This window comes from Struthio camelus, chromosome 3 (assembly GCF_040807025.1).
Source record: "Struthio camelus isolate bStrCam1 chromosome 3, bStrCam1.hap1, whole genome shotgun sequence".
Classification (NCBI taxonomy): domain Eukaryota; kingdom Metazoa; phylum Chordata; class Aves; order Struthioniformes; family Struthionidae; genus Struthio; species Struthio camelus.
In genome coordinates this window covers 133,266,598-133,293,674 of record NC_090944.1, presented here as the reverse complement: position 1 = coordinate 133,293,674, position 27,077 = coordinate 133,266,598, and the positions used below count along the sequence as shown (strand labels likewise).

Below are 27,077 nucleotides of genomic sequence, written 5' to 3'. Positions count from 1 at the left end.
AGTCACTCCAGGAAGGAGAATAAATGGAGCAGCAAGAAAAGATGATGCAGCAGTGGTAGATAAATGTCTTCACAGTGAAACTACAACTCCCAGGGTCTTGGGGCTAGCTGCCGTTATTACCCATTTACAGCCAGTTGCTGCCACTTGTGCAACACGGAATTGCATCATGTTCAGTATATAGTGCCACTGACTGTACTTCCATGTGAGCAGTAGTTGAGCTTTAAGTATATAATGACCTCTTCTGCCGGAGCCCTCCTTGGTGCATCTCCCAAGAAACATCCATGATTGCTCCAGTTTGTTGGTGAGCGAATTTGAGATAGCACTATTCAGGGTGAGAGTCCTCAGCGGGGACCGGCTGGCTTTTGTACTTCTGATTTTATCTGATACAAAACACGTTTGTCTTGTAGCTCCTTCCAGGAAGGTTATCAATGAAAAGTGCTTGCCACCACCCACTGGATACTCACACTTCAGGGCTACACAGGAGAGAAGTGGTGGCTCAGAAAGCAGTTTCTCTGAGCAACATGTTCAAAAATTTTTTTTCAGGAATTACCACAAACATTTACATTAACATCTTGTCTTCTTTCATATCCCTTCAAGTGAGGCACCAATGGACCCTCGCTTAAGATTCCCCTGCACTTGAAAATATTTCTATTAAATCGTGCTTTCTGGTACAGCTAATAAATGCATTAAAGGTCTTAACAGGGAAGATGAGGTTTGGAATATATACCTTTGTCATTCAGTTGCTTTGCCTATGAAGCTCAATTAGTAGAACCTACCTCAGAGATGTCTGGGAAAGGTACATTTATAATTAATTTATATGCTGCATTTTAAAAAAGTCAGAGGAAAGGCACCCTAAAAGCACAGCATTACTATTAACATCTTTTTTTTTTATTGACTCATAAATACATACCCTGCTTCATCCTCTTTCTTTATTTTTTTTCCCTATTGTCAGGGAAATCATTATATTTTTAAGAAATAAATGCTAATTGGATGAAACCTCAGGAAATGAAATGCTCAAGTAACCTTGGAAATTATGATTTTTTGTGATTGAGTATGTTTATTTCCGGGAGCAGTATATGTAGACTAGGCGAAAATGGGAATATAAAAAATATATAGGATATCTACTACATAATGGGTTCTTGCAGGAGAGGGAATAAATATTTAATAAAAATGCAAATGCAAAGCCATCCGAGGTGCAACTTCTGCTATAATTTCACAGTGAAAGACCAAGTGCAGCTGGGTTAACGTCCTAAACTTCTTTCAAGAGCTAGGCCTTCAGCAATTCATTCCCCTGTACCTACAAAGGATCAGGCTGAATTATTTATGTTTTGGAATTCCTTGGCACTCCATACTCATCACTCTGACATAACAAATACTGCTAGCGCTTATTGTTCCCACTGGTCTTGCTTGACAATCACTCGTCACACAGACAATGGAACAACAGAACGGATCTGGCTTGTACCTTGCTTTTAGCTTACTGAATTACCTGCTTGTTTCCATTCAGGAGCAGTGCAAGTGACTGAATCTGCAGAAAGCACAACCTAAAGAAGAGAAGCATCAGTGAGTGACGACGGACGCTTGGTTTGTTAGCTTAAAGTCTGGGCAGCAACTGTTCGGGAGGAGCTGTGTCCGACCAGGGACAAAAGGAGCGGAGGACGTTTTTATGCTATGCTGTTTTCTTTTCTTTTCTCTTTGGTGTCTTTCCAGACATATGACCCAAATGAATGAGTGCTCTGTAATAATTAAATACTAAAACCTTCTTAACTGATCACATCGTTAAGTAGCTAACTGGAAGCATACATCATTTTACTATCCTCTTTCTTAGGAAAACAAAAACTTTTTTTTAGACCTGTTGTTTAGATCAGGAGAGAAACTTAGCTTACAGAAGCATTTCATCTTGCGGGAGGCACTGGATATGATTTGTACCGGGCCTGTGAATGATGGCTAGTCTTCCAAAGTGCAGGCATTACTTTTACGTTTAGAAATGAAGATGAATAGAATTCAATTTTGTAGGCAAATCTAGAGCCATTAGTCTCTGGTCAAACCAGCTCATGAGTACAGATCTAAAAGGAAAAGAATGATTTAAACATAGCCAGTGGGAACACTGCAGGTACTTATCAGCACACTAACTTCTCAGCTGATCTAGCCTCCTGGGGAATGAAGGTGTGCAAGGTTCAGTCCCAACACAGAAAGCTACTACATGGTGCATTAACCTTCTCACTTGTTTTCTCCCCAGGAATGCCAGAAAAAATCAGGGGCAAGGTTAAAACTCCAAAACTTAGTAGTACCGCAGCTGTGCCAAAACACTGTATCCCACCTGCTACTGCATGCAAGTCCTCAGATTTACCTGTATCTACCAAAACTGTTTTGGTAATATCTGAAATAAGGTAGCCACAAAGCAAAAGAAACTTGTATTAGTTGAGATGTGGTATCATTTAATTCATTTGTCCTCAGTTCTTTCATCTGAAAGGGAAATAGTGGGCAGTGCCCACACTTGTAAAAGGGGCAATCTCACAGAGCAAAGGTGCTCTACAACGACAGCGACACTCTGCTACAGACCAAACTGCTGCCAGTTCAGGAGATTTCACAGGAGGCTGAGAACCTACCCCAGTCTTCACTGTTGGCAGTGGGGCTTTCGTAGTACACAGTTTTTTCTGAAATGCAACACCAACAGCAAAAGGTTTTTCTCTGTCTGTGCCTTAGAAGGACAAGGTGGCTTTTGTAATTGTCAGTCCTGCAAACTCAGTCTGACACCTGGAAGTGAAGCTGTGATATTTTTCCCTTTTAATGTCATCGCTAGCAACGAAAATGCAGCACCTTAGACTACGCTGGACAGTCAAAAAGTCTAACTTAGACCTAGGGAGACTAGTGTCCTCGGGCTTCCTCCACGGGGAGAGCATGTCTCACCATCAATGGGGAGAGAAAGGCCTTTCTGGGAGGGGATTCAGACTCTGCATTTCTGTGCTTTCGCTGCTCTGAACCACCTGCTGGCAGAGCGTCTCTCTCACGCCAACTGCAGAGGGGGAGTCCGGCAACTTAGCCTCTGCACAACGAGGTTACGCTTGGTAGATATGCTCCTGGTGAACTGTTTTAATGTCAAGGCCTGAGCTGGCCAGAGTCTATCCCCTCTCCGGTTGGTGTTTGTTCTGCAGGGGCAGAAGTCGTCTAACGGTAATTGTTAGCATGGACCAAACTGTCGTTAATGGAACCTCATGTTTGCAATGTCAAGCTCCGAAAAGCGAAGAAATGTTCCTGAGATCCTTCTGTGCACAAGCATCACGCTGAAATTTTATGACACCATTACACCCTCTTTGCTCAAGACTCTTCCTAATTCAGTGGAATAAATAGAGGGCAGCTAAGGGCCTCTGCAAAACATCTATTTTATCCTTACTGTTCAGTTGTGTGACTTTTGGTATTATCTCCCATGCTCTATTCAAACTGTGTTCTGCAGGCAGCAAAGTAAACTTCCTGATGGATATTTCTAGGGAAATCATTGCTGTCTGACTCATGTTCAAGATTCAGCGTCGAGTTTAATATGCACACCGCTGCTTCCTTCTCTGTATCACATTTTAATGAATTCCCATTCAGTTTTGCTCCTGAGATGTCTTCTGATGTAGGACCACTGCATCACACCATTCACCTGTGTTGCCATTTCATGCTTTTCACTTATAAGATGCTCCCTTCAGATGCACTGTTAAATTCTCCCATCTGTTTAGGAGGGCTCTGAGCAGTGGCAAAGGACCACCCCTTCTACATCAGGGCCTACAGACACATAAGCCTTTTTGTAGGTTGTCATATTCTTGTTCGTCTGATCCAAGTAGCAGTGGTGAAACTTAGGATGCAAGGCAAAAATGACGTCTAGCCACCCGTCTGCTTCTCTCTCTTCTACTTCCCTTGGAGCAGCCCAGGGAAACAGCTTGGCTCTTTTTATAAAGCAGAACAAGGCTCAGATCTGTCATTCACAGATTTATTTATTTTTTTTATACTGTATGCTGTAGCCTAGTCACAGGTGGGATAGCAGCCAGCTGAATAATGCCAGGGACTTCTGCCAGTGGCAGTTTGCTACCACTGAAATTACTTTATACCACTGAAACAGTTCAATGCAATAATAATGCCACTGGAGGTATCTGTATTTCAGCCTTCCTCTGTTAAAATCCCCACTTTGATAACACAACAGTAAATTTTAATGGTATGTCATTAAATGTCTGCCTTTTGTTCTTTCTTTTGCTCTCTGCTCAGTTCATAATATTTTGTTCTCATTGACCTGAAATTCAAATATTCCTTCCTGGATCTGTTCCAAAAACTTTTTTCTGTTACTAGTTTCCCAGAAGGACGAAATTTTCTTGTGAGAGAGATTTGGTAACAAGCAGAGAGGGCTGACAGATTCCCAACCAATTATTTATTCAGAGAAACTTCTTCATTTGTTTGTGAGCAGACTGCAAAGTTCTCAGGTCTATTTCTCACTCAGAATTATTCATGGGTTTTCTCAGTGACAGATAGTTGGTCTGCAAAATGTGTTTTTCCCAATTTTTTACCTTGAGAAAACTCAGTTGCTCAAGGATCTGGGAACGTGACAACAAGGAATCCAATACCGCACTGCACTTTGGTACGCTGACGCAACACAGTACGCTGCCACTGAAAAACACCTAAAGAAGATTGAATCCTGACAGCAATGTCGTCTCCTTAGTTAGCCTCTACCTGGGCAACTTAGTCCTGTATTCCCGCAAGGGGAATGCCAGCAGTTTCACTGTTTGCACGACCAGAGGGACTCAGGTCTCTCTGGATTACCGCCCTCCTCTCTTTAGACATTCTATCTAATCTTGAGTGGCTCAAATACATTTACATGGAACTGAATGGTACCTCATGGACATAAGCTTTGTAATCAAAAGCAAGAGAAAGCCAAAAGGCAAGAAGCCTAGCTACAAGTGACCCGTTGCTACCAGGTTCTCAGCAACTGCACTACCAAGCAACTTGCCTCCTGAGGTGAAAAATAACAAGGAGACAGAGACATGGATGTAGTACAGTGAACACTGAACACGTATGTAGTCAAAGTAACTAGAAAGAGGGGTTTTTCAACTGTTTTGCGAACTAAACAGTCCTCATCAGTGACTTCAAACTAAGAGCAGACAGAGAACTAGGAAAGGAACACCATGTTCTGTTCTCCTGGGGCAAAAACATAAAATACGAGCAGAAAATTGGACCAGAACATAAATCTGGGTGGCAAAATCGTGACTAGTGATGACAAAAATGTTCGTATCAAAAATCTGGTTTCATCTGGAGCTGCAGGGATCAAGGATTGCTTCTGGTACTTCATGAGATGAAAAACATCATCTTTCAAAGAAATCATACTCTCAGAACTTTCGCTAGTCCCAAAGAAAGCTGAAAACACTGAAAGTAAATTCATAGACGAGCTTTCAGCTGTGCAATACACATTCCAGGGGAACAGACTTCCTATGCATGATGGATTGTAGCTCACAGGTGCAGGAGTTAATCTTCACAACTGGAGAGAAGCAGCAGTGGTCAGGCCAGTGGCATAACAATACAAGAAGAGCGGGTGCTAAGAAGTTAAAATACAGTTCTAACTCAGTACTTCAGCAACAAATTAACGGATATGACAAACAAGGCAAAGACAAAACATTTTCAGTTGTTTGTATGCCAGTGCTAGGAGGCAGAAGAAACACCAAAAGGAAGTGGGAATTCTCACTGCAGAGAAAAAAGATGGCGCATTTCCATTTGGCTAAGAAGCCTGTACAGGCTGTATCACATTCACTTGAGCCTTGTCTAAATTAAAACCACCTTTTTTTTTTTTTAAGTCAGAGGGATCAAGACAAAATAGTCAAACAAAGTATCATAAGAAACAAGCAGAACTGTTCACTTACTAGGGGAATTATCAAGCATTGTAACCAGCTGAAACCCAAATGATAATAGATGCAGATAACCCTGCGAGTAGTAGCCACCAAGAAATAGCAAAGAACTGACACAACGTCTGTTTTGCGTATGTTTATAAACAAATGACATGTTAAGAGACCCACCCCGTCTGTGGTGCGCATAACCGAAGATCTGCATATATTGAATACTTCATGCATCAATAACATGAGCAGATCCTCCAAGTAACAAACCACAATCTAAGAACCCACAACATGTTGGTATCTTCTCACCAACCCTCCCAGAGATGAGGAGACTGAGTACTTAATTCACTGGATTTTTGTTTGTTTATTAACAACTTTGGGTTGTCATCTGATTTGTCTGTTTAAATGCTGATAAATGCTGACCTAAATTGTTTTTTCAATAAAATCTTCATCTGCTTGGTCTAAGAACTTCTTTGAGTCTTCAGATTTGGATAACTAGTTTTAAACCCAAATCCCCAGATCACCAGGGATCTGGCATCCCTTTTTGTCTGTGCAGAGTGATAAGCAACCAAGGGAAATGGTGGATTGCTTCTCTGATCAAGAAGCAATCGCTGATTCAAGACTTGATGCTTTCTTCACATATGCCATCCAGTTAAACACAAACATGCGTTGCACAGTGCTTTTGCTTAGAAATACACAATGAGATCCCTCTCCCAGTAGAGTCAACTGAAAATCTGCCATATATTTCATCAGGACAATGATTTTCTCTGTCATTTTTCATATCATAGGGGCACCCAAGCAGTGATCATAAGCCATCCTTGATATGATATCTCATACACAAATTTATGCTGCACATTTTTATTCCTCAGGAATGAACACTTTTGAGGGCTGGTTCATATAAAATGTTATTTAGCCAAGCTGCATATTTACACAGACATAATTTGCCAGTCCCTTTGTTCACTAGACGACATCCAATTATCCTCTGCACTCCTTCACAGAACACTTAATTTCCCACTTTGGCAATTCCTACCGTATTTCAACTAACCTTTCTATGAAGAATTTTTTCTCTGATGTGTTAGTAGCTCTGGCCTTTATAAGCTGCAAACCCCACAGACAATTCCCACAGAGTCCTTTTAGCATGGCACAAGAGCCTTTCCTACTGCACACTCACATCCTCCTAGCATAGCTCCCTCGGCACCCCCGTCCTCTGCATCTCAAGAATTTTTCTCCTCCTCCTTGGCTAATATTTTGCCATGCAGTCAAGGTCTGCTTGAGTCATATTTGTTGCCTCATGCACTCCATCAACCTTCACATTTTCCTTCCTACAAATTATAAGCTATAGTAATATATACCCTGTAACCATGCATTAACATTCAGTCTATTTTTATTTCACATAAATGCTAGCACTGACTTGGAATCTCTCCTACTTAAGCACCAGGGGAGGAGGGAGAAAGAGGATGATTTTACAATTCGTGATGCCCTAGCCAAGCTCACACCAAAAACAAATTCAGCTGCATCAGAATTAGACCAATGCTGCATGTTTTAAAAGCCTCCTCGAATTTTTCTTAGTGTTCTTAAAGCAAATGTAACTAGATGCAGGATGACTGCCAGTTATCTTAATTGTGTAAACCCTGAGAAAGTAAGAAATAGTTCAGAACAGTCACGAACTGGTTATTTTGAGAAATAAAAATTAAAAGCAGCTACCTGGATTAGGAATGTGGATCTTTCATTTATCTCAGGCACCATGGGCTTTTTGAAAATTCCCTTAGAAAAGAGTTTCCTCTTCAAGTACCAATCTACCTTAAAAATCCACCCTGAGTGTTTTCAGTCTCTTTTGAAAATGTCTGTCACTGGCCTCCCTAGTACATAGCGCTTGTTTTAAACCGGCTGTGATGGGGGTAACGTAAAGCAATGGCCTATATGTTAAATGCAAGGGTCCCCTCTAGTGGTTAGACTGCTGCATCTTTTCATTGGGAGACAAATAGTTCCTTAAAAGGACCCAGTATGGCTATTTCCTGTATATTAAATGCCATCTTAAATGCTAGCTTTTCATTTGCTTTTTATGCAATGTTTTTATTTTCTTCTTGCATCTTTTTCATTTACCTGCTTTCCTACTTGCCTCTTCTTCACCTCCTGTGTGACTTCTTTTTCACTTCCCAACACACATAGGGAACTTCAAAGTCTAACTTCAGTTCAGTGAATCAGAGGAGGCATTCAAAAGCAAAAAGGTATTTGGAAAGTGCCTTTGTAGCCAAATTTGAATCATTTGGGTTTCAAATCTGATGCACATTATAGGTAAACACCTGTATTTAATTCGATTTCATCCAGTGCAGATTAATTAGTTAGTTATCAAGAGGAACAAATACAAATTTGACACATGAAGCCGATGACTCCAACTCCATATAACAAAAATCTAACATCCTCCATGCTACTGCTCTTACTAATCTCAACACTGAAGAAAAACAAAACAGAGTAATGCAGAAATGGACCCAAGCAGCCAGCAGAATTCAAAGCTTTACCATTGTGAAAATGAACTTCATCCTTGGAGTACCATGGCTTCACTGCAGCCAATGATATTTAGTACCTGACCGCAAAATACGCAGCTTTCCATCTTTTCCTGAGGGTAGACTACAGGTCAGCTATGCAACACTGGGGGCCCATAACATACTACAAATACCATGCTCAGACTACCTATCAGCAGGGAAAAATGACGAAAGTTCCCTGAAAATAATTTCTGATGACAAGTGGCAGTAGTTTGTTCTACTCATACATTTTACTAGACAATTAAATCAGTATTTTTAATATTATTAACTAGGGCTTGGTGGAATGGGTTTGGTTTTGTTCTTAAATGATTTATCTCGTGAAAATCTTGCAATCATTCCCATGAAGATCCCTGACGCTATGTTTGCGTGTATGCGTATATGTATAGGAATATAAAAGGATTGTCAGCTGCTAATTCGCTACTCTCCCATTCTGTGGATTTCTTGGCGTTTAGTCAAAGGAAAAGATTTTACTCTACATATTGCTACAGAATAACAAAGGGTGGTAAGTGTTAATCTTAGACAAGATCTATTTAGATAGATGACCGGAGAGTAAAAGGAAGGAAGAAATCTGTGTTCTTTACCTTTTTCCACTTTTTCCCTCCAAAGAGAGAGTGCAACGAAAATTTGGCATGGTGTTGTGCGGGCAGTAAGGAACAGAAATACCACACACCCATCAGAGGGAAGTCCACTACTCAGGACTGGAGCTCTCACAGGTAAGTGTGCAGCTGTGCAGAAAACAAGAAGAAATCATCACAGCACCTGGGAGCGTCAGAAGAACATTGTTGAGGGGAACCCTTGCAAGCTCCACAAGGGATCAAACTCAGACTGCCCACACACCGTCATGCAAAGAGGTCAAACCATATTCCCTGAAAAATTTTGTTTTTTTGAAGCTGGTCAGAAAAAATGAGAGTTTGGGAAATTTCCAGTGCTGTCGGCTTTCTCCTAGCAGTTTAATACTTTCTGCTGCCAATCCAGGCTGTCAACAGAAAGCCCTGGAAAACATACTTCAAGCCACTGAATGACTTGACTTCAACTGAATGAATTATGAGATTTGGGGAGAGGTTTCATTTTTCTTTCTCAAAACTAAGTGACAGAAAATCTGAGGGCAGCTACAGCAGCCCCAGAAATTGCTGGGCACCAGCCTTTGTCATACGGAAGGCCTATAACAGAGGAGAAACAAGCTTAAAGGACATACTTGGGTTTCAGCCTCCAGCAAACTGAAATCTCATAGTAAGAGCAACTCCTTGCACTTCTCACAGTTTGGGGGGAACAAAGTTCAGAAGCTGCCTGCTATTTGGGATACTAGGACCACTTGCCAGTGGCAAATCATATATTAATAACAGGGTTTTCATCTGATTCAAGTCTTCCACTTCTGCTAAGGGAGGGTCTGCTTAAACGCAACTTACTTTACTCATCTCTAGCTCAGCTGTGGAACAGAGGATGCTTCCGAAAAGCCTTTCTTGGTCTCGGAGGCTGTTTCGGATGTGACAGGTCCAGCCCACGAGGCTTGCTCCCGGCTAATCCTGCCAGCCAGCCTGAGGCCAACGCAAGAGGGGAGCTGCCTGACTGGGCTGTCTGATTCATGCCAGCTTTATAATCTTGGCAAATGTTCGTCTATGATTTAAGCCCAGGTGCCTTCTTGGCAAAATGATGCTCCTTTTCCATCACGTCCAACTGATGCAATCTATTCTCTAAGCATAGAAGAAACTACTAAATAAAGTACCAAATAAGGCTCCTGAAGGAAAAGCCTGCCTGTTTTCCATTCAAATCCTGGACCCTTCTTTTAAACTGCCTGCGCATTAGGACATCCATTTAATGTGCTTCAGCTTCACTTCTGATTATTTCCAGGTTCTCTGGCTTCACTGGAACTATTTTCAATTGATATAATTTTTAGTATTAAATGTTAGTCCTAAAAGTATATTGCTCTTTCTTGTTTTTTCAGTGCTTCATAAATGTCTTTAAAACACAGGGCAGAGACGAAACACAGTCTGGATGTCTGTATTCTTTTGCCTCAATGCTCCTCTAAAAAAATCTCTGTATCATTACTCCCTCATGAAAAGGTGCAGTCAGCAAAACGCAGAAAACCGTCCTAGTACAACTGCAATAAATATTTCAGTGGTAACTCCTTAGTGTAGGTCTTAGTTATGTTAAAAAAAATGAAGTTACCTTTATCATATGGCTTTTAGGTAAAGTCCACGAGCAAATGCTTTTGATAATGAGGCTTTACAGTGCAAGCCAAAAAGATATTATATATAAACGGAGATATGGAAATTATTTATTACTGTCACTGGAAAATGTTACATAAACCGTTCTGCATTCTTCGTACCATCTAAGAACAAGCGCCATTATCCTTTGCCTCATACCAAGTGATCTCACAGGGTAGACACTGAATTATGAGCCTAAACAAACATCAATCCTTGCAGAATTCCATTTACTTATTAGCTTAAAGGTGGGTAAAACTTTTCAGAAAAAAGAAGAAAAAACGCAAGACAGAGCATGGGTGGCAAGCGTGATGTTATGTAAGTAGCCTCAAAATTGCTAATACATCTCTCATTATAGCTTAACATCAGCAAGACTGGCAGAACCATCCTCTTAACAAAATTGTTTATACTTAATAATTCTCATTCATTAATGCTAAGCAGTTTGAAACAGTTCCCAGTACCCAGTACAGTTTTGTTGGCAAAGCAGCTTCCAGTCCTGTGAAAATGTTCTATTTTTGTAATGCAGCTTAATCAGTATTAATGCACTTCTTATTCACTTTTCAGAAAAGCACTAATCACAATGAAGACACTTGGTATTTATGTGGGAGCAATGCGTATAATTCCATCGGAAATGCACTGTTATTTCAGTATTCAGGATAACATAGCTGAAGGCTAGCACAATGTCCCATTACATACAAATGTCTATTTTCTAGAGCTTTCTAACTAATCTATACATATTTGATTTGAGTTTAAGGCAAGGCCTAAGGAGATATTACTTTTACTCAAATAAAAGCCCCATTTTTTCAGTATAGTATCGTCCACCAATATAGTTATTTCTCTCTTGTTAAATGAAACGTTCAACTTAATTAAAGAAATTCTCAGGAAAGATCTGATTTCTGTCAGCCATTGGCAGACACACAGGTTCAAAGAAAACAGCTACTCTTTAACAAAAAATAGGGCATTTTGCAAACACTAGACTGTCGCTTTATAGTTTTTTTGCTTTAGGAATCTATGCTGCTTGGTCAAAAATGCATGTAGAGATGTGTCCAGGCACACAACAGGTCACAGCCCATTTGTGTGAAACCCACTCTGTGTGACAGACAGAATCTTTTCCTTAAAAGGGGGGGGGGGGGGGAACACCCCTTCCTTACAGAGTAACAGTATTTGTACTAATCTGAAACGGAATTTCAGCTCCAGTCAAGTCCTCATGAATCTAAAGCTGTAATTCCAAAATAAAGAGAATAGACGAATTAAAAGCTGGTGTCTACAAGGTCTTCTTCAGGTGGATGCACACTGACTGTGCCCATCCTTCAAGTTACGCAAACCTACGACGGCTGTGAATAGAGGCAGCATAGCAAAGGGGATGTGGTGCCGGGCTAAGAAGCCCGACTCTGCCACAGTACCGACTCTGCCACAGTAACTGTCGCATCAAAGCGAGCTTGCATCAGAGGCTAGTTAAAAGAAACACCTCTACCAGCCAAATACCGTGCTAGACATATTCCAGTAGATGATCTAAGTATTTCTAACCATAAAGACAAAGCAACGGCATTACAGAAAGGAAGGAAATAGCAACCAGTCTTCACAGGCAGAGGCAGACTGAACATCCTGCAGTGGTTTGGAGGCGCTGAGAGAAGCAGCTAATACCCGGAGGCAGCCAAGATCCTGCAAGAGCTATGGCACCAGTCTGCTTAACCTGCGGGAAGAGAAGAGCATATGCTCTCTGAGCTGAGCAACGCTTCCCTTCTCTCTCTCCTGCTGCTTTTCTAGACATTGCCACACATTCTCATTGCATTTACACTCCTGCCCCTGTGGGAATGTAAACGCCCAGGCGCTCTTAGCCCTTGTCTCATCAGTTAATGGTCTGTCTACAAGCAGCCCATCAGTACCGCAAGGCAGCACTACCAGCAACTCGCAACACATTACCAAAAATAAGCCACCTAGCTGAAAAGCGCTGTTTCTCTAACTTGATGTACAAAGTAAAATCTGTAAAAGCATTGCCAGGGGATGACATTTATATCTTCTGTTGTAGAAAGAGAGCATTACGTTACAAAGTATTTCTATACCAATAGCTTCTGCTAACCACCCAATTGCTTACACTGTAATCCTGGAATAGTGGCACAAACTAAACTTGGTAGAGACAGAAAGTAAGATTTAATACCTTCTTGTCTCAATGCAATTCCTTGAAGGGCTCCTTTTATGTGACAGACATTTTCTTTGGCTTTGCTGAAACCACTGTCCTCTGTCCACTTGCAAACTGCTCGTTTTCAGTGATAAAAAAAATCAAGCTTCAGCCTTGAACAGGACTGGCTTCAGCCACCTATGATAAACGTGGACAGCACTCATTCCTGACTTACAGAGTATAATTTTGGGTTAATTTTACCTAGAGAAGAGACTGTCCCTACAGGAGGAACAACACTTACAGTTAATATCTGTTGAAACTCTCCACAGAGAAACACAGAAGAAACGGCCACTGAACTTACCATCAGTTACTGCCTCTAGGGCTTTTTTCTATCTTTAACAGTAAAATCACCGTAGATTTCACGCAGTAATCAATTTTTAGGTGTGTGGACAGCAAGGCAAAATCCATAGCTCTCACCTAGACACAAGAGTCGCCTCTACAAAGCTAAAGGAGAGCTAAACAAGCTAGGTTCCATGCTAAGGTGGCTCTGAGAAGATCCACACGGTGCAGAGGTTGTTAGCCAAAGCCAAGTGGAACAGAGGGCCCTTTGAACTAACCTGTAGGAAAAAATGATCAAGTGTCTGCAATTCTGCCCCTATTTAGCACTTAATACCTTGCCTGGGACGGGACAGAGATATCTTCCCTTTCACACTTTGCAGCCAAGTCCATCAAAGCCTTTTTTTTTTTTTTCCTGAAAACCAAGCATTTATTTCAAAGCATAGATACTGGCACCACCCTTTTTATATGACAGCTCTGAAGTAAGGATACCAGGACATTTCACGAAATGTAAGATCTAGATTTGCAACTCCCTACCCAGTTTTATGGGATTTCAAAACCATCTTTTTCATTTTCCACAAAGATGCCATTAAAGAATGAGGAAAAGGGGGAGCAGTCAGAGCAGAGATATCCACTCCACCCTGTAAAACAAAAACAAAACAAATCACCTATGAAATGTGTGAAGGACAGAGCATGTGTGTATACAACTTGCTAACCTAATGGTTAGGACATTCTCCTAGGAGGGGAATTTTTGTGTCTTTTACAGCAAACCATTGCTGGATAAAATACACTAGTCTTTGGAGATGGCACTGAAACATCAGTGTTCTCCACCAGATGGTACAGCATGGACAGGGGGGACCTGCGGGAGCTCCCCACCATGCGGGGGAGCATTGTGAGAGCATTCAGATACCATTCAGGGCCCAAAAGAAACCCTGAAGACCAGAAAGGCACAGCTCTTCGCATGCAAGGACAGCGGGCACTTCTCTGTGCTGGATGGCATCTGAACTGATCATGAAATGGCAGTTGTCTCCAGCACAGAGACTTCTAGATGCAGAAACTAAAACACAGACTGCTGCACTTATCACAAAGCCACCAGAAAGATGAAGATAAAGGCCTAATGCTATTTTTATTTATTTATTTTTATAGGCCAGCACAGAATGAAGTGTGAGGAGTCGGATAAAATGCAAAGAGCATGGTGCCATGGTTACCAGTGACATTAGATTTCTGACTGAGCAAACTAGCTGCAGGAATGATTTCTGTATAAACAGAATTACTCAATTACGTTAGCTGTGCGTCTATAAAATGCGATGCAACCGGATTTCACAGACGGAGGATGCCATTTGTGTTTGCTCTGTCTGTATGAACACTCTTCAATAAATACTCTTTTGCTCTGCTCAGCAGTCACACTTCTTTCATATCAACTTCACTTATTGTACCAGCTTTGCACTGACTGAGTATCGAGCAATAGGTTGACATTGAGCTGGCTGTTTTTGCTCTGGCTGTAAGCGCGACTCTGCTCTTGAGTTCCCTCCCACATTGTTTTGGGCAACAAAAAATAACTGTGCAAAAGAAAAAAAAAATTTCATTTCTAATAGAATATATGCATTTGCTTTACCTTGCATGAAGCAGCAGAGACCAAACAAAGCACTGGGATTCTGAGTCTCATTCCTGTCTCTGAAGTTTTCAGCATGATATTGGCTGGAGTTTATCCGGTCCTACCGCCTGCTAGAAGTAGAGTTAACTTCAAAGTTAAAGCAGGTTGCTCAGGGCTTGTCCAGCTGAGTTTTGAAGATGTCCAAGGAAGGCGATTCCACAGCGTCTCTGGGCACTGCTCCAGTGTGCTCACTGTGCTCACCAAAAATTGTTTTCCATTGGCTGCCTTAGTAACATGAGGCAACTCCCATCATCCCTCTGTGCCTTTATTTCCACAACTGCAAAAAAATGGGAATGATATTACTATCACCTTTCTTAAAGCGGTTAGAAATCTGCTGACAAGAAGCATGGTGACAGCCATTTCTCCTTACTAGTTTCAGACTTAGATCAGAGACCAGCAACAATTTTAAATGTAAGCAGGTGAAAGCTTGTAGTTTTTTCTAGAAGTTGAAAAAAGAGGAATTATTCATACTCTTTCATCTCCCAGACCAGTACCGCACAAAGCTGCTCCTTGCAGAGGTATGATACCAGTTTGGATGTAGGACATTTTTTGCACAAGCGACATGAACCCAAAAATGAGAATCCCACAGACTGAATCATCCACTGTCATGGGACAGAGACTATTTTCACTGAAGGTAACAGTAATCCCTGGAGTAACGGTCCAGAGACAAGAACTACCAAGGATGTACAATAGCCCAGCAACAGAGCGAATCCCCAAGGCTTCCAAGTGGGAAGCAAGATCCTGCTGCGATCTGAGCTCTCATTTCTGCCTGCGCTGCAGGAAGATATGAAGGGAGATATTGTTAACTAGTCATGATAGCTTGAACATAAAACAGCACCAAAAAGCAGTGATTTAAGGGATGAAATATAAGTGAGAGCAGCATAGCTTCCAAAGCCCAAAATGAAGCACTGACTCCAGCTCTCAGCCAAGATTTCCGCAGGACTAGAGGAGAAGCTGCGCCCTTGAAAAACATTGGCCTGAAAGGGAGGCGTTCATCTATAGCGTGCTTGGTGTAAAACCAGATAACATACAAATCAGGGAGCCCTTGAAGGTCCACTTCCTTGGTGTCCATACGAAATTCTACGTAGCACAAAAGAGAGATATCTGTGTATTACGCTGGGAACAGCAGGAGGTGTGTCTCACAGGTTTATTCAGTTCGCATTACCAGGGAAATTACTATACATTGCACCCAAATAGCAGTAGTTCTGTGAGTGCTTATCAGCAGCTGCTGTTACCTAACGGGGAACAGCACTATAATGCCGTGGGTTTTATATTCCTAAATTAAATGACAAAATTGGCCTTACTCCTTTCTTCGTGTCAACACGGCATCAGAAATTAAAGGAGCTACACCTGCCAGCAGACTGTCACCAACCAGAAAATATCTCCCATTTTCAAGGAGATGACTTCCTTGTCATGTTTTCTGCTGCTGTGTTGTAGTGGAAGCATAGTTTATATTTTAGAACTCTGTTTTTGTTTATAGCCTGACTATTGTCCTTTGCAAGAGAGATGCTGCGGGGGGGAAACAAAAATAGAATTTAAATGTGGGGGTGGGGAAATAAAACTCTGCAAGAATTTTTTCTTCTGAGTTTCCACCTTAGGACTGTCTGAGACTAACCCCAACAGAGGCTAATCCAAATACAGCTGATAAGTATCATTCTTAGGTTTTTATAAATAGTGTTCTTTCATACCTCACTTCACATCTCTTTATGATCCTTATCCCTTACAAGCCTTTGATCGATGCTGTGAAAGGAAATCTCTGGAATCCCCATCTTCTCCCATGCTACTTTCAGCCACTTTACGGTCAAGACAGCCACTGCAGACAATACTTACTTCAGCTTCAGATACTAGTCAGGAACTCTGGATTCAGATCAGAGGTTATGGTGTCCCTCTCCCCCACCACTGATGCACAAGATTATGAGCTCTTCAAAGTTTTTGGACATGAATTCTTTCGAGTAAATCAAGTAAAACATCTAACCATGTGCATAAGCAAGAACATAGACTAAACAGTTCACATTCTTAAACGCGTGGCTGGATTTGGTCTGTGTTTGATGAAAAAAGCTGTTGTAGGACTAGTACACAACAACGTCCAGAGAAAGCTGAAAAGACGTGGTTAGGAATGTTATTTTGTAACATTGCTTTAGTGACTCTAATGTTTTTGGAACTTTGCACAAATTATTTCTAAAGTCCACCTAAACAGCTATACCACGTTATGTTATATGAGAGACTGTCACACTATGTCGAAATACCCAAGACAACATAAAGTGAGCTAGGCTTTTTCACAATATTTCTCAGCTGAGTAAACAAGGCTGCACTAACTCCATGCTGCCATCATTGTCTGGGATACAGGAGGTTTTCCAATTTGCTCAAAACTGCATGGCATTCCTTCAGTAACAATGAAAAGTCAACAAAAGGATGCTGAAACATATATATTTATTTATTTAGATTATTTTCAAAAACGATTTTCCAAGACAAGTACGTAAATACATAAGATATCACTTTCAGAGCACGAAGGAAATTTTACTCTCATTTTTCCTCAAGAATGAAGCAAGCCCCCTGTGAAGATCTCACAAAAACTGGATGCAAAGCTTAATATAAGCTGAGAAGTAAAAATAATTGGGCTATATTTCAAGAAGAGTTTGCATGGGGCAACAAAAGATAACTGGGTTTTACAGAATGGAGGTACAGTCATATATTTAAAATATTTTGAGATGCTTTTCCAGGTTCCTCAGCCCTCCTTCCCAGTACTGTCATAGCTGCTAAGAAAAAACTATATCAAGTTACTGAAGTCTTCTAGAAACAGAGTGAGAACTGGCTAAGTGTGCTATGTGGGTCAGGGGCAGCTGATGTAGGATTTTCAACTACAGTCAGTTAAGGACTGGTAGATCATCACCTGTCATTGTTATTATTAGCTCGACAGTAAGGCAAGTAACTGTTGGTAACTGGGCTCTTCTCATTAGTATAGGTGGTGCCTGAAAAAAGATACTTACACTAACTTCACCTTTTCCTCTCATGCACCAGTGGAAAAAATAAGAGAATATTAATTCCCAGCTAAATAAGTTTGTCAGGAGACTTACCCTACAATCTCTCTTTTTATGGCTCCTCTCACACAATATGTCTATAATCAGTTTTGTCATTCAGCTTTGTCAGTACAACTTACTCCTTCCTTGCCTCACAGTCATAGGAACAACCTGTGTGTTCTTCGCATCCTGGGACAGCTGAATACAGCCAGTATTCGTTTTACCTTGTACTAACGAACAGAGAGGGTCTAGTTGGAGATGTGAAGGTTGGAGGCAGCCTTGACTGCAGTGACCATGAGATGGTGGAGTTCAGGATCCTACGAGGAGGGAGCAGGGCAATGAGTAGGACTGCAACGCTGGACTTCAGGAGAGCTGACTTTGGCCTCTTCAGGGACCTACTTGGAGAAATCTCATGGGGTAGGGCCCTAGAAGGAAGAGGGATCCAAGAAAGCTGGTTAATATTCAAGCATCACCTCCTCCAGGCTCAAGATCGGCGCATCCCTCTGAGTAAGAAGTCGAGCAAAGCGGGCAGGAGACCTGCCCGGATGAGCAAGGAGCTCCTGGCAAAACTCCAGCAGAAGAAGGAAGTGTACAGAATGTGGACAAGGGCCACTTGGGAGGAATACAGGGACGTTGTCAGAGTGTGCAGGGATGCAACAAGGAAGGCTAAGGCCCAGTTGGAATCAAATCTGGTAAGAGATGTCAAGGACAACAAGAAGGGGTTTTTCAAATACATCAACAGCAAAAGGAAGACTAGGGAAAACGTGGGCCCGCTGCTGAATGGGGCGGGTGCCCTGGTAACAAAGGATATAGAGAAGGCAGAGTTATTGAACGCTGCCTTTGCTTCAGCCTTCACTGCTAAGGCCAGTCCTCAGGAATTCCAGACCTTGGGGACAAGAGAGAAAGTCTGGAGAAAGGAAGACTCTCCTCTCTTGGTTGAGGAGGATCGGGTTAGAGATTATTTGTCCAAACCTGACATCCATAAATCCATGGGCCCTGATGGGATGCACCCACGAGTGCTGAGGAAACTGGCAGATGTTATTGCTAGGCCACACTCCATCATCTTTGCAAGGTCCTGGCGATCTCATAAACATGTATAAGTATCTGAAGGGGGAGTGTCAAGAGGATGAGGCCAGTCTCTTCTCTGTGGTGCCCAGCAACAGGACAAGAGGCAACGGGCAGAAACTTAACCACAGGAAGTTCCACCTAAACCTGAGAAAAAACTTCTTCACTCTGAGGGTGACAGAGTACTGGAACAGGTTGCCCAGAGAGGTAGTGGAGTCTCCTTCCCTGGAGATATTCAAAACCCGTCTGAATGTGATCCTGGGCAATATGCTCTAGAGGTCCCTGCTTGAGCAGGGAGGTTGGACTAGATGATCTCCAGAGGTCCCTTCCAACCTAAACGATTCTGTGATACCTCCAAAACTTTGAGGAAACAATGTTTGTTACATTTTTGAAATTTTCTTTTAGTCTTTCAACACTGAGTTAAACCCGGATGATGGATGAGGTGTTATAAGAAAAAGGATGTTAGATCATCCTTAGAGTAACAGAGGCTGCGGCTTTCGGGTAGACATCTGACTGTACTCGTCTTCTGTGGTATAAATTATAAGGAACTTAGCGAGGGGAAGGTGTAAATCTGGAGTCCAGTATTCTTCCAACTCCTGAGCATATAAGTTACATCTATTTAAACTTGTTTTTATGTATGTGGAGTGGATGCCAGGGAAGCATAACAGAGTATAATAGGGCTTATGGGAGCGCAGATGGTCTAACCTGTACAATCTCAGAAACACTGCCAAACCAAGAAATTACATAGAGGCATTTACATCTTAACCAAAAACAGTTCATCGCCAAATTGCAATACTCAGGTGAGACCCTGAAATCAAGAATGACAATTATTCCCTTCATGCTTTGATCACCTTTTTATAAACCATACCCACTTCCCTCATAGAACATCCAGAGTAAATTGAGGAAAAGGGGATGAGAGAAACAATAAAGGATAAGAAAATACACTAAAGGATAACAAGGGCACAATACTCGGATTTCACCTGCCAATAACAACTTTTGTTTTTAATCCTTCACTGGCTGAGAGAGGACTATGTGGATCTACAAAAGTGATTATTATATGCAATTTGTGACAACACTAAATACTCAATAATGAGGAATTTCTACTAAACAGAATGATTTTGAAGATTCAAATAACATCAAGAATAATCAAAGCCTTATTGAATATTCATATTCTGTTATCTAGTTTCCCATCTGAGAGGAAAAAAACTGCAATTCATCCCTCATTTATTTTTATTTTCCATTCCACAGCTACCAATAGCAACCCTAATAGCAGGACCGATGGCAGCAACAGATCAGGTCTTTTGCACTAAGCATCCCCTCTGCTACAAAAACATGCCTATCATCTGCTAAAACTGCAAGTTCCCTAGTAAGTACAATGCTTCTTCCAAAAGATGCTACCCCAAAAGATACAATTTCTGATAACAACTGAGGCTACTCTTGCAGAATACTGTGGTTTTAAGTCAGCTCTGCCTAGTCTTCAGAGGCTGAATGACCTCCAACATTAAATTTCTAAATATCACATGTTTTCCATAGGCATTATTTACTCGGTAGGCACAAGGAAGTTCTGCATATTCCACATGGCACTTTGCTGCATCTCAGTTTCTTCCTAAGTCTGAGGCCACAAAGATTACAATTAAAAGGATGGCCAACAATAACTCTCATAAGCGTTCTTTTAGGAAAAACAGAAAAATATTCTAGAAGTTCTTCAGCAAAATATATCTTACAATCTGTTCCTTTGTGAAAAGGCTGAATGTGATACGTTATTCTCAGTAGGGGATTTATGACTGGACTGAACAGAGGCAGAACCAGCACCCAAATCAAGATTAGAACAAAACTGAATTTATTCTAAAACACAGATTTTTGGCAATGAAGGAACCTGAGACACAAGCTGCATAATTCGGTAGAACAGCTTCTATTTAAAGTCTTAAGCTTATCCCTCTACTAATGCTTTTCTTCCTTACCTCCTCCCATTGTCTAGCACCAAAAGAAAACATACAATTAAAAAGTCTAATCTATTATTTTTGGAGTCCATTCTGCCAAGAAGCAGCTACAGCGATTTGGGGCCTGAATAAACACACAGCAGCATTTCCTTCAGCCAAGGAATTTACTTGCCCAGCTTTCTCATGGGGGCTCCAATCCCACAGGATAGTCTGTCAGTCAAGCAACAACTCACTCCAAAATGTTATTTGCGTGTGTGCAACATAAAGGGTAAAAGAACAAAGCACAGATGGAGAATTTGAAAGACCTTTTCCTTCTTATGCCTTTAATCCAGTTGTTAACTGGATGATGCCTTCCACCTACTTTTGGTCTGGATACAAGAACACTAAAGGAATAGGGCTTTAAACTGATACGGCCTCGAATCACTCCTTAGGAGAATATTTTGACTGAGAACATCACATCTTGAGAGTATTTACGGATGACACCATTTGGCTCAAAATCTGTAGCAACATATTCAAAATGTGCAAAAAGCCAGTGACGTTAGTAGCAGCATTGTAAAAGAAAAATCAACAAAATGTCCAAAAGACATCTCTCACACTATGCTATTTTTTTCTAAAGTGCCTTGTATTGTTTTTGTTTCCTTTCACCTGCTTCCCTCATCCCCAGCAACGGCTTGTTGAGTTTCACTAACCAGGTCATTTGTATGACAGCTGCATCTCTTACAGTCACCAAGCTGTCCCCATCCTTTGAACTAAATCTTACAGAATACACGGCTGACCTGGGTATGAAGCCAGGTAGATATTGATAGGGGTAACACAGACATAGGGGGAAAACCTTTTGAATTCCTGTTAAGTATTATCAACAATCTAAAATACATGACATTAAGAAACAATGAAAATGCTTCTTCTTTCCTAAAGATGAGCACAGGCATAACTGTAAGGTCTGCAGCATGAGGAGGGTGTGCACCTGCCATGCAGCTCCAAAATCCAAGTGCTGAATTTTCGATAGGTGTGCTTGGTTACCCCCGATAGTCATTGGTGAAGCCTATCCTTAATGCAAACAGCTAACAGGCACTTGGCATCTCCCCAGCAAGTCAGAAGCATTCAAGGAAAGGGATTACTATGTGTGCCCAAAAGGGAGAGTTCAGTCAGATGAAAATTCTCCTCCAGTGCTCAGAACTGTGTGTGTCTGACACATCATGGGGATCAGCCCCCTAATCATTATGCCTTCCCATGTCCCACAGAAATCAAAAATACACTCCTGCACCTCATTTTTAGCATACTTCGGAGAAAGCTAATTTTATTGAGCTAAGTACCTACTAACACACACATATAAAGATGTGCCTATGTACATGTATTCAGGAAAGTACGCACGATGTCTTACCTTTTGAAAGATAAAGCAGAACATGTGTGTATATATACAGATTTATCTATATTTAAACCCTTCTTGATTAGTGTCTTCCCATCTAGAGAGAAGCAGAACGACAGATACTGCTTTTTCTTTCATCCAACAGGTGAAGCGTTCTGTGCATTTCTCTAAATATCTCTACTTGAAATGAATATGTTCTGCACTAGTATCAGTGCCTTGGAAAATAGCCATTTTAGCAATTGAGTTTAAGTTGTTCTCTTCTAATGATAACAGCAGTAATAATGGCATTTGATGTGCTAGCACTCAAGATACAATCTCTTAGCAGAACAGCAGGAGGCAGGTATAGGAAATCATAATATAAATCTGCCTAAAGTGTGTTAAGACTTTTTTTAATACTGAATTTTCAGAGAGTACAAGTGAAGCTACTTTCGCAAAGCAGCAATGGTATAAACTCTTCTCACCTCTGCTTATCTTAGATATTGCTACTGCAGTCAGGATAGCGGGACTTAAGTGCTAAACGGCAACTACACAAAGGGCTGTGAGTGTGCTAGACAGTAACTATTCACAGGATTGCAAACGTGAACAACAACAGTGGTTTCACAACCACTTCCAAAGTGTGTGTTTATCATTTTTACACTTTGTGCTGTTTCTTTTCTTTATTCCTCTATGTTTTTTTATATCCACTGCTTTTTCAGAGCTGCAGATGGATTCCGTGGACTTGTCAGAATATGTCCAAGACCTCAGCAGCATGACTTTGGATGGTTACATATGGGGATCTAGAACCACTATTTTTTAGGTCATGTGTTTTTCTGGAAATCAAGGACTTGTTGCTGCCTCTGCTGAGGTTCAGTGGAAACTCCCCATTCCCCAACATACTTCACTCAGAGTAACTACAATAGGAAAACCATGTTAGCAGCATATAACGTTGTGACATACATAAAAAAACAAGGAGGGGTAAGTAAATGCTACAAGTTCAATACCTAATGATTTTATTTACTCATACTTCTTATCATCTTGATGCATTTGAAATTACCCCTGCTTTTGACCCGTTGCACAATATACCATCTATAAACAGAACGATAAAAAAGTGGCAACATAAACGCTTAAAACCTCTAATACAGTCCAAGTGGAGAAAAAATAAAAAAGAAAAGAAAAAACAGAGATGCTGTAAGGTAATGGAGAATTAGAAATAAAAGCAGTCACACAGGTGCTTGTTTGAAGGCACTGTAGAGGCAGCAAAACATTGCACAGCATATAGTTAACACAGCAGGGCACAGAGACTGGCAGAGAGGCTGAAGTTAAAAATAACTTCTCATTCATATGTTTTACCACTGCAACAAAGCAACAGCTTCTACTTGACCAAGCCAGGCCTAGACAGGAACATCTACATATGAACTACAGAAAACACTTATTAAACAAAAACAAAGAATGAATGAAAGAAAGATTTTTTTCTAGCCTGATGAAATCAGAGTTTGGAACTAGACTGCATTTATTCAGGCAGGGACTCCATAGTTCAGAAGAACTCAGATAAACGGTGCCGCATTTAATCCTCCTCTCTCGCCACCCAGAGAGTGAGATTTCAGGACCTCTCGTGTGTCAGTGCAGAAGGGAGATGGTTCGTCAGTATTCCCACTATTCCACAGGCAGGATGGAAAAAGTTCCAGTAACGGCAGATTAGGTTTTCAATTTAACGTCTCTGTAGGAAAATTGTCTGCTTTCCATGTAAGATGTCAGCTATTCCTTAGGGGAAGAGGGAGGATTTGTTTCTGGAGGACTTTGTGGAAGCTGTTCATCTTGCCAGTTCCCCTGACATCTGGCCCTCTCTCCCTGAGCTTTCCTTTAGTACTGGAGCAGAGAGTGAACAACGCACCAGAGGGTGCATTATAAGGGGACCCTTCACAGTGATGGTACAAGACATCCAAACGCCATTCTCACTTTCTTTTCTATCCAGAATATCACAATTCTTCACAAAGAAAACAAGGAAACAAACAGTGAACTTTCTGAAAACACAAACTCAAGATTTACCCCTGTAAAAGTCGGATGCAAGGCCAAAATAACATAGCTGTGATGCTCTACAGGTGCAAACAAAACACTCCGCTAGCTTGAGAGCGCATTGAGCATAGTGGACACGCATGCAGACGTCTCCTGGGTCCAATGGGTATGACTTTGCCATATCACTCTCCTTGTCTTCGGTTTGTCACCAAAATGTGAAAAGTCTGTTAAAGCTCTCCCTTGCATGTTGGCAGGATGGTGCAGGCGGTACGAACTGCAACAGGCGGTACGAACTGCAACAGGCGGTATTTGCTTTGAGTGCTCTCGGTTTTGTTTTTAAGAAGGGAGTGGGTCCAGGGGAAACCCTGGCTGTATGGGGCAGTTTCATCCTTCCACAAGCAAGTGGCTGAGGCAGCTCCAGCAAGAAAGATGGGGAGGCCAAAGCAGGCAGGAGAGCCCCAGCGGGAAGCCAGGAGCCTGCAGCTCAGGCAGAGAACGAGAGGCTGCAGTGAGCGGCTGGGAAGGGCTGGACGGCTGCCGAAGGAGAAGGAACAAACCCTCGCAGCAAACAGAGGGGAGCAAGCATGGTTCAGTGCAATTCAGAAAGCCACTGAGCTGGATGGACACAACAACTTGGACACAAGAACACACCTGCCAAGACACAGCAGGCAGGGAGAAAAGTTGTGTTTAGTCCCTTTCATTTATATACTTTCTGATCTTGTCACTTTGGGTTTCCTCTCTCTGAAGAAATATATTTTACTTTTTAGTAAAATTAAGTGTTGATTTTGAGTAAAAGCCTTTGGAGAACTTTGAAGAACTTCCACAGGAAAGGTGCTAGGTGTTTCCACTTCAAAGCTGTGCTCACCACAAGGTCCAGGTAGAAGTTATAGTCACTGCTGAAAGTATTTCCTCCAGGAACATCAGGGGGAGGCACCTTCCAGCACTGTGCTGATGCTACTTCAGTTGGGCCTGGCATCATACTCCCAATCTCAGATCTACTACTGGAAGGGTATGGGTGGAAAGACACTGCTAGAAAGCCATTTCATTTGCATTTTACCATGTGATTTTACTCAGATGCACTACACAACATACATCGCTCCCTATTACTTACATTGTTTATCCTGCACAAGTTTCAGGAAGTGGTATCCCTGTCTTATGAATCATCCACTCGCTCCTGAATGTCTCTTCACAAAGTAGAGCGTTTTGTGCAGGGCAAATTACAGAGTACTAATACCTCTTGCTCATTCTCCAACTCACTCTTTTCTCAGATTAATCATTACATATGTTATTATCTAGCGCATTTCTTAATAGTTATTTTAAGTGATAGCTTTATCGTTATCCTTTCTATTATGTCCTCTCACAAACATGCACGTGAAGGGAATTTGTAGGTATAATGATCACTGCAGCAGATGGCATAAAGTGATAACTGAACTTAAAACATTTAATAGAAAAACACACACAACAGGTATGGGCTGCATAAAGAATATGTAATTCAAATCAAAGATGGTGCTCAAGTGGAAGTTCTGCCTGGCGGCTCCGACTCCAGCATTTCACGCATCTGATGTCTGAGCAGGGTTCACTCCTCAAAACCCCACAAAAACAGCTTCCTCCTTTGGTCCGAGTAGACACACTGCACGTGTGGGGAAGTCAAAGATGTCTCTCTAAACTCCAAAATGTTTTCCAGTTGGAGTTCGGTTTCTGAGCCTGAGGTGAAGATCCATGCTAGCGGCTTGAGACTGCAGTTTGCATCCACTGTAGCACAACTCTGACGTAGGTTAATACAGTCTGTTTTCACAGCCAGATAATCTGAAACATAGGGCGGCTAAATGGCTTGATCACAAAGCAAAGCAATTGCAAGAGACTGGAAAAGCAGCCAGATAATCAGCCTATTATTATTATTATAAGCAAGTTATCAGAGAAACTCATTGTGGTTCTTATTTTCACTGGTAAAACTCAGGGTGAGTGCCACTGAATGCAACATCGCCTAATCCACTTTCAAACAGATGTAAAAGAAGGATTTTCAAAGGTGATTTTCAAAGAGGTTCTCCCTCACTTTCAACTGAAACTTTTGTGGAAAATAAAGACTAATTTTATTAAGAAAAGTTGGGATCTTCACGGAAGACTTAATAAGGGTTTTCAATGTTTGATTTTTTTTTTTTAATAGAAGCCCAAAATGTTAAGGCAAATAAAATCTAAGTGCATTTTCCTATAAATTTTTTCACTGGAAAAAACTAATTACTTCACTAGCTCTGAGCCTCAATATCATGTTTCCTTGCACACACACAGTGTGAAATACAGAATAAAATCTGTAAAGAAAACCTCATTGCTGGGTACTTAGTAGAACTCATTGAAATTCAGATCTGCTGCCCAGTGGCAATTTTTGATAATTCAATATCTATTTTCATCCCAAATCAAGATGAAAAGCTGAAATATTCATAGATTTTGCAGAACAAAAAGCACTGAACTGTTTTGCTATAAAGAGAATTGATTTTTCAAAGTCATTTAAATGCTATTTTTCCTTTCTGGGATATACTTTCTCGTAGATGTCAATGGGGGAACTTGAAGCCCTTATTTTCCCCAGTGAGATATTATATCCATTAGGGTTTTTTTTTTTTCCAATCAATTCCTCTGCTATTTCTATCCAAAAAAAAAAAAAGGCAGTTATTCATATCCAAAACTTTTTCTAGCAGCATACTACTACTTTTTTAATTAGGCTTTTAGGTATCAAATGGAATTTCAGAAGGAAAACAAAAAGATTCATGCTCCAAAATAGCCAAGTGATCCATAAACTCAACTCACAGCCCAGCTGCTATTACACTGCAGGCTTGAAGCCAAATCTTTCCTCTCTTTCACCACAACACAGTCGTTTAGTCCAGGCTCTCACTTTTGTTTTTCAAGAAAAATAAAGCAAAACTCATTTTTGACCCATAGAAAAACCAGGAACAAGTCTAAGTCTCAAATGGTTTGTGGAATGGGGGAAAGACATTTTTTACCC

The 27,077-nt window shown here is 41.2% G+C and overlaps 1 long non-coding RNA gene across 1 annotated transcript; it reads right to left on the bottom strand.

Moving 5' to 3' along the window:
* Nucleotides 1–438: 438 nt before the first annotated feature.
* LOC138066626 (uncharacterized) lies at nucleotides 439–14,754 on the bottom strand. The gene is made up of 3 exons (XR_011139912.1): nucleotides 14,664–14,754; nucleotides 1,487–1,541; nucleotides 439–473 (listed from the first exon to the last, which is right to left on the bottom strand). It is a non-coding gene; the product is annotated as an uncharacterized lncRNA (long non-coding RNA).
* Between the last annotated feature and the right edge of the window lie 12,323 nt (nucleotides 14,755–27,077).